Here is a 6,186-nt window from a genome sequence, read left to right as displayed (position 1 = left end):
ACAGTTAAGGCTAAACCTTATGTTAAACCAAACCAACCACCACTTCCTTACCCAAGTAAAATGAGAAAAGAGAGACTTGAAGCCGAGCAATCCAAATTCTTGGATATGTTTAAACCGATTAATGTAAATCTTCCTTTCATTGATGTGATTTCAGGAATTCCTAGATACGCTAAATTCTTAAAAGATCTAATCACAAATAGAAAGAAAATGGAAGAACTCTCTGCTATTTCTATGAATGCTAATTGTTCTGCAGTGCTGTTGAATAAGATACCAGAAAAATTATCAGATCCAGGAAGTTTCACAATTCCATGTTTTCTGGGTAGTCTTAGTTCAATAGAAGCCTTGGCAGACTTAGGTGCTAGTATAAATCTAATGCCGTATTCACTATACGCTAAACTAGACCTTGGAGAATTGAAACCAACACGAATAAGCATACAACTAGCCGATCGATCAGTAAAATATCCTAGAGGGATAATGGAGAACATGCTAGTTAAAGTTGGAACTTTAGTATTTCCAGTAGATTTTGTTATTCTGGACATGGAAGAAGATTCTCGAGTACCTCTCATATTAGGAAGACCATTCTTAAACACGGCTAAAGCAATAATAGACGTGTTTGGTAAGAAACTGACCCTAAGTATAGAGGACGAGAGTGTTACCTTTTCAGTTGATAGAGCCATGCAACAACCGCAATCTGCAGATGATACATGTTATTATATTCAAACTATAGAATCACATGCAGAATTGTTAGAAGAATTTCCAGAATTACAAGGAACAGGAGAATGTTCTTTAGGAGAAGGAACTGAACCAATTGATGAAACTGAAATGATAGCTACACTTATGGCTAATGGATATGAACCAACAACATAAGAAATTCAAATGCTAAAAGAAGAAGATAGATATCGATATAAATCATCGATAGAAGAACCACCGACATTAAAGTTAAAGCCACTTCCAAACCATTTGGAATATGCTTATTTACATGGTGAGTCTGAATTACCTGTAATAATATCGTCTTCTCTTACTGAAAATGAAAAATCTAAACTCATTTCTGTGCTAAAGGCTCATAAACTAGCTATGGCATGGAAGATTCATGATATTAAAGGAATAAGTCCTTCGTATTGCACACATAAAATCCTTATGGAAGAAGGTCATAAAACGTATGTGCAACGCCAACGAAGACTAAATCCTAATATGCAAGATGTTGTTAAGAAAGAAATTATTAAACTGCTTGATGCAGGTTTAATTTATCCAATTTCTGATAGTCCATGGGTAAGCCCAGTTCAATGCGTGCCTAAGAAGGGTGACATGACTGTCATCACAAATGAAAAAAATGAGCTTATTCCTACTAGGACTGTAACAGGATGGCGTGTTTGTATTGATTATAGAAAATTAACTGATGCCACCAGAAAAGATCACTTTCCCTTACCTTTCATTGATCAAATGCTGGAAAGATTAGCCGGAAATAGTTACTATTGTTTTCTTGATGGTTTTTTTGGATATTTTCAAATTCCAATAGCACCCGAGGACCAAGAAAAAACCACATTCATGTGCCCTTATGGTACTTTTGCTTACAAACGCATGCCATTTGGACTTTGCAACGCCCCTGCAACCTTTCAAAGGTGCATGATGGCGATTTTTCATGACATGATAGAAGAATGCATGGAAATTTTCATGGATGACTTTTCAGTCTTCGGTGATACATTTAAATCATGTCTAGTTAATCTTGAACGAATGCTTATTAGATGCGAACAATCAAATCTAGTTCTTAATTGGGAGAAATGCCATTTCATGCTTAAAGAAGGCATCGTTCTTGGTCATAAAATTTCAAAGGAAGGAATTGAAGTGGATAGAGCTAAAGTAGATGTAATTGCTAAACTTCCACATCCCACCAATGTTAGAGGAGTTAGGAGTTTTCTAGGGCATGCCGGTTTTTACCGACGTTTTATAAAAGATTTTTCTAAAATAGCCACTCCTATAAATAAACTCCTAGAAAAGGATGCTCCATTTATCTTTTCAGATGAATGCATCAAATCTTTTAATATTCTTAAAGAAAAACTCACTAATGCGCCGATTATGATAACTCCAAATTGGAATCTACCATTCGAACTAATGTGCGATGCAAGTGATTTTGCAATGGGAGCCGTTTAAGGACAAAGGATTGAAAAACGATTTCAACCTATATATTATGCTAGTAAGACGTTACAAGGAGCACAAACGAACTTTACAACTACTGAAAAAGAACTCCTTACTATTGTCTTTGCTTTTGACAAATTTCGATCATATCTCGTTCTAGCTAAAACGGTGGTCTATACCGACCATTCTGCTCTTAGATACCTATTTTCGAAACAAGATGCCAAACCAAGATTAATCCGTTAGATCTTACTCTTACAAGAGTTTGATATTGAAATCCGAGATAAAAAGGGAGCAGAAAATCTCGCCGCTGATCATCTTTCTCGTCTTGAAAATCCCGAATTAGAAGTTCTAAATGAATCGGCCATACAAGACAACTTTCCTGATGAATATCTATTGAAGATAGATTATAATGAAATTCCATGGTTTGCAGACTATGCAAACTACTTAGTATGTGGATTCCTTGAAAAAGGATTATCGTACCAAAAACGAAAGAAATTCTTTAGTGATATAAAACACTATTTCTGGGAAGATCCACATCTGTTTAAAAGTTGTCCCGATGGAATAATACGCCGATGTGTATTCGGAGATGAAGCTAGTCAAATCTTAAACCATTGTCACACAGGACCAACAGGAGGGCATTATGGGCCACAACTCACAGCAAGAAAAGTTTATGATGCTGGATTCTATTGGCCTACAATTTTCAAAGACGCACACCTTCTTTGCAAATCCTGTGATGCTTGTCAAAGGGCCGGAAAAATAACTCAACGTGATGAAATGCCTCAAAATGTCATTCAAGTATGTGAAGTATTTGACATTTGGGGTATTGACTTTATGGGTCCATTTCCAAAATCTCATAATAATCTCTACATTCTCGTTGCCATTGATTATGTATCTAAATGGGCGGAAGCACAAGCTCTCTCAACTAACGATGCACGAGTTGTAGTCAACTTTTTAAAACGTCTTTTTGCAAGGTTTGGAACACCTAAAGCTTTAATAAGTGATCGGGGTACTCATTTTTGTAATAATCAACTTGAGAAAGTTCTTAAAAGATATGGAGTAACTCATAAAATCTCCACCGCATATCATCCACAAACAAGTGGACAAGTTGAAAATACCAACCGAGCTTTAAAACGTATTCTAGAAAAAACCGTAGGATCAAATCTGAAGGAATGGTCCATTAAATTGGAGGATGCACTCTGGGCTTTTAGAACAGCCTACAAAATTCCAATTGGAACCACACCTTTTAAACTCGTTTACGGAAAAGCATGTCATCTTCCAGTAGAAATTGAACATAAAGCATTTTGAGCTTTGAAGACATATAATCTTGATTTACATGAAGCTGGACGTCTACGGTTAAGTCAACTAAACGAATTAGAAGAATTAAGACATAAAGCATACGAAAATTCGTTAATCTATAAGGAAAGAACGAAGAAATGGCATGATAAAAGAATCAGAAGTTCAAAAGAATTTAAAGAAGGAGACAAAGTTCTTCTTTTCAATTCACGATTCAAGCTATTTCCTGGAAAATTGAAATCAGGATGGTCTGGACCATTCATAGTCAAAAGAGTTTTCCCATACGGAACAGTAGAATTAATAAATTCAAATGGGATTGAATTTAAGGTTAATGGTCACAGAGTTAAACATTACATAGATAGTCCAATGGAAGTTGACAACGAAGTTAATCACAATTTCGACACCATAACTAACTAAGTGTGGGGAGAATCAAGTCTTTAAAGGATAATATGTATTTCTATTAGAGTTAGATGTTCTGTTTTCGTGTAGTTCTCGAAAATGGAACCCGAATGGTCTTTCTCTAGCAGACCCTAAAGAACTAGTCTTCTCCCCCCATTCTGAATTTTTATTTTTTTTAGGTTTTACGAGATGAAGACTTCCTGTGAACTAAACCATGTTCTAATGCTACACGCTTTGATCACTAAATGTAATAATGACACCCTTCCAAGTGAAATAGTATCATTAATCAGAGGTAAATTGGACGGAGTAAGAAAAGAATCCAGGAACGAAAATAATAAGTTACAATTTGGTAAAGGAAAATCAAAATCCGCAGCGAAAAGAAGAGCACGACACCTTGAAAGATGTCACAAATGCGGAAAATGGTCACACGAAGGTAAATCTTCAAATAATCAAACCTATTCAAATACCGAATTTGTTACGCTATGCAGAGATGGACCATTCATATGTTTAGAAGAAAAAAACGTTGAATGCTCGAGGTTACGCCTATGTAGCTTTGGAAAATCAATTAGTCCGACTATCTTATGAGTGGACTAGAGCATATCACTAAAAAATCTATCTCACAGGTAAGTATGTACAGTTTTTATTTTTATTTTTATTTTTTAACCTTTTGATAATAAACGCTAAATTGTTCGCTATAAAGTATTAAATTGGTATTCAATAAAATTAGGTCTTGCGACCGAAATTATTGATATCATACAAAAATTTATTACATCACTGGGAAATTTACCGTTTATTCTTAAGGTATAAATATCTTTAATTAATCAACCCAAAATATTTCAAAAATTCGTCATGAGTTAAACTAGGTTATGAAACCAAAATTACTTTACCGAAAAGAGGGGCGTATATTTTTGATAATATTTGATTGATTAAAGTGGGATAAAAGAACAAAAAGATTTTTAATTTTATTTTTACTTTGTTTTTAAAATTAATATTAAATTATTATTGTAACTTTTTAAATCAATATATTTAAAATTGTAAATATTTGAAAAATTAATATTTTTAATATAAGCTTGTATGTATAAAAACAAAAATATAATTTAAGTTTGGTGTGAATTTTTAATATGAATTTTTAATTTTATGCATTTTAAATTTAAGTTTGGTGTGAATTTAAAAACAAAAATTTACTTTATTTCGCTAAGTTAAAAATGGATTTCTAAAAATTCGTTGTGAGTTGACGAGAACTTTTATTATCATTATTTTTAGCCTTATTGAATTAAAGTATGCCAAAAACATTTAAAAAACCCAAAAATCTTTGCTTTTAAAACTGCGCTTAAAATTGACAAATTTTAAAATTTTGTCGAGAGACGGACTAGGACAACGATCCGAAACGCCCTCACTCCTAAAAGGAAACAAAATTTTAATTTTTAATTAATTATATGTTTTATTAGTATAAGGTTTTTATAAAAAAAAAAAAAAAAAAAAGCCAAAGTACTGTTCCCGGACCCCCATGCGATCGCATGGGTTTTGAACTCCAACTCCATACGATCGCATGGAGCTGGAAAACAGGCCAGATAGAAAAAGCTCAGCGAGCTGTGTTCTGCACCACTCCACACACACACATACGAACATACACCACAAAACCTCTCAATTTTCATCAAATTTTCACTAAATTCAACCAAATTTCTTGCTGCAATCCGCTCTAATCATGAAATTGTTTAGAAGTTTATCAAAAAAGGTAAAAATTACACCCCTAAACTCATAAATTTTCTAGTTTTTGTGATAATTACCAATATTTTACCTAATGTAATTTTGTTAATTTCTAATGTAATTAGTGTTAAATTGTTAGTATTTTATGCATGTATAACCTAGATTGATGCTATTTAACATGATAAGAAGCCAAAAACTTCAAAATTTTTAGAAATCTAGGGTTTGTGTTCTTGAGCAATTTGGGGCTTTTTGATATAAACAGGTTATGGCCGATTTTTGTCATGAATTGTTGCTAAATTAAGTAGTGTAACATGTTTAGGTAGTTAAATGATCCAAACTTTGATCCTAAACATGATTTTTGAAGATTAAACTGGAATTTTTAGTTGCAAAATTCATGAACTTGATTAATTTGATATAATTGTCATTTGAGACTTGTTTAATTGTTAGTAATGACTATTTTGACATGTTATTTGAGTTAAATGCTTATGAACTTTGTCTACATTTTCATATGTGCTTATTTGAAAAAGTGTAGAATTGTAAAAATTGTAAAAATGCGTATAAGTTTAAATTTGATTTAACATGTTATTGTGGTTAATTTAAGTTGTTATTTTGCTAACACTAATGCATATTTGGATGCACAAATTTTATGTTTAA

This window comes from Rutidosis leptorrhynchoides, chromosome 5 (genome assembly GCF_046630445.1).
Source record: "Rutidosis leptorrhynchoides isolate AG116_Rl617_1_P2 chromosome 5, CSIRO_AGI_Rlap_v1, whole genome shotgun sequence".
In the NCBI taxonomy this organism is placed as follows: domain Eukaryota; kingdom Viridiplantae; phylum Streptophyta; class Magnoliopsida; order Asterales; family Asteraceae; genus Rutidosis; species Rutidosis leptorrhynchoides.
Note: the sequence above shows the minus strand (reverse complement) of the source record.